This window comes from Nanorana parkeri, unplaced genomic scaffold, assembly GCF_000935625.1.
Source record: "Nanorana parkeri isolate BGI_ZX_2015 unplaced genomic scaffold, ASM93562v1 scaffold329, whole genome shotgun sequence".
Taxonomy (NCBI): Eukaryota; Metazoa; Chordata; class Amphibia; order Anura; family Dicroglossidae; genus Nanorana; species Nanorana parkeri.
This window is the reverse complement of record NW_017306597.1, coordinates 250960-253215: the sequence shown is the minus strand read 5'-3', so window position 1 is coordinate 253215 and position 2256 is coordinate 250960.

The window sequence follows — 2256 nt, the reverse complement described above, 5'->3', positions numbered from 1 at the left end:
CCCCTACTATTAATAAATAAAGAATCATTGATTTTTTCGGATTCATGAAATAAATTATTGTAAATCTTTTCAGTTTTAAGTTACGCTGAGCCTCACAGTGGTTTACTGCAGGCCTTCTTCGTTTCATTAGCCCACCTCAACACAGCCTGGCTGGTTATTTCTCTATGGGTGATTACAAACTAAAAAGACAGTCACCAGAAAACAGAATAAACAGTTTTCCATAGCTGGTCATTAAACCAATTTTAGATTATAAGACCCCATTTACACTGAGCAATTTGTAGCGTGATTTCCACTCAAAAATCACTCAAACATGAAGATCAATGTAGCTCAGTGTAGCTTGTGCAATGCATTTCAATTGAGCTGTGCACACCTCGCAGCTTAATGTCGCCTGTAGCTTGTAGCTCAAGCTTGTCGCTTGAACATGACCTATTTTTCAGCGGATTTTGTGCGATTTGGTCCCAATAGGCTTTGATAGACTGCCAAAAGAAGCGCTACGTAGTGCAACAAAATGTGCACTGTACCTCAATGTAGCTCAGCTCAAATCAGCGCTGAAAAAGCTTATTAATGTAGCTCAGTATGAATGGGGTCTTCATATAAGAATTGACAACAGCTAGGTTGGAACCTGTACAGTGTTATCCTAGTTGGTCTGAATAGTGGCTGTATTCAGAAGATTACAGATTGCAAAGACAGAATAAAACCTTGTAATTCCAAAGAAACTTTGCAAGAATGAGTAGGTATATCTAAGAGATTAATCTATACATGACTGTTGAATTAAAGTGTATGTCCAGCCATATCTTTTTTCATTTTGAATAGACTGGGGATCGATTAAAACCTCTGTTGGGTTTTTCTTGCTATCTGGGCACTGTTTAAGAGTTTTTCCCCTATTTACTGTCCTGGTGGCAACAGCTTCTACAAACAGAAAGTGAGGGAAAATCTGCAACAGGGACACAGACAGCAATAAAACCAAAGGTTCTAGCCTTCCCCTTATGGGAAAAAAAAATGCATTTTTATGTGTCTGTGTTGTTGTAGAAGATTCTTCCTCACTTCCCATCTATTGAAACCGTCGTCACTGAGACAGTAAGTGAGGGCAAATCTCTCTAATGGGTAGCAGTAAAAACCCGACAGCAGTTCTATTGCTTACCCACTGTATCCAAAACTAAATAGACAATGTTGGCCTGTTACATACTTTAAAGAAAACCGGTGCCCGTACTATGCACATTAGAGTATTTGTATCTTCTGAACAAGCAGTAAAAGCAATCCCTCATTCACCTTTTTAGCAATAGGCATTGTGGAGAAATTCACATTCAAATTTCACAACACAGGCAATGAAATCTTAGTTCTTAGGTTTTTCCTATTACTTTCTATTACACCAGAACCATGGCAGCCTGACAGCCTTGCAATGTAAATACACAAGACATGTGTTTCTACACTGTTTGAAACTGAATAAAAAAACTAAAAGGCTTTTGAGTCTTTGGTGTGATCTTTGAGAATGAATTACTTCACGCTACAAGCAGCTAGAGAGGTAAGGGAAGGCTTATTTTAAAGCTATTTTACTGCAGAACATGTAAATAATTTAATGTCTACAGTATGAGCAAATAGGCACTTTAAAAGAAAACTATGGCCTAACCCTTTTTGGCCATAGTTTTGTTCAGGGTCACAGGAGGACATATGCTAATGTCCTCCGGTGACCCAAAACTCAGTATATAGTGAACTATTGCCTGCTATACGCTAAGAGTGCAATACTGTCGAGATCCACCCCACTGGCTAATTGACAGCTGGCTCTGCCTCTCTAGAAGCAGAGCCAGCTCTGCCCGCTCCTTCCCTGGTCTATTCTTCCAGAGAAACGGAGAGGGGAATCTCTGCAGGAAGAGGATCGGGAAGTCAGCAATTGGTGGTATGTGTTCGCTGACTTCCCGATCAAAAGAGCCGACCTGCAACAGATTCAGTGTCACAGGTCTGCTTCAATTATGGGGATAAGTGTTTTTCGCTCACCCCATATTTCTCCTTTAAGGATTATAGGTCTTGTTACAGCATTGTATCACCTATTCCTGCTTGACACTATAATACACTCAAGTTGTCAGCAGTTCATGAATTGAAGCCTGCTACTAAATTCAAACAAATGTTTTCTACATTTAAAAACAGTATATATACGTGTACATATATATTCTAAAAATGTGAAAACTCTATATGAAATGTTCTAAAACTAGAAGTTCAGCCATTAGCATTTTGTCAGGGCTCCAGCATGTTGTTAGCTGT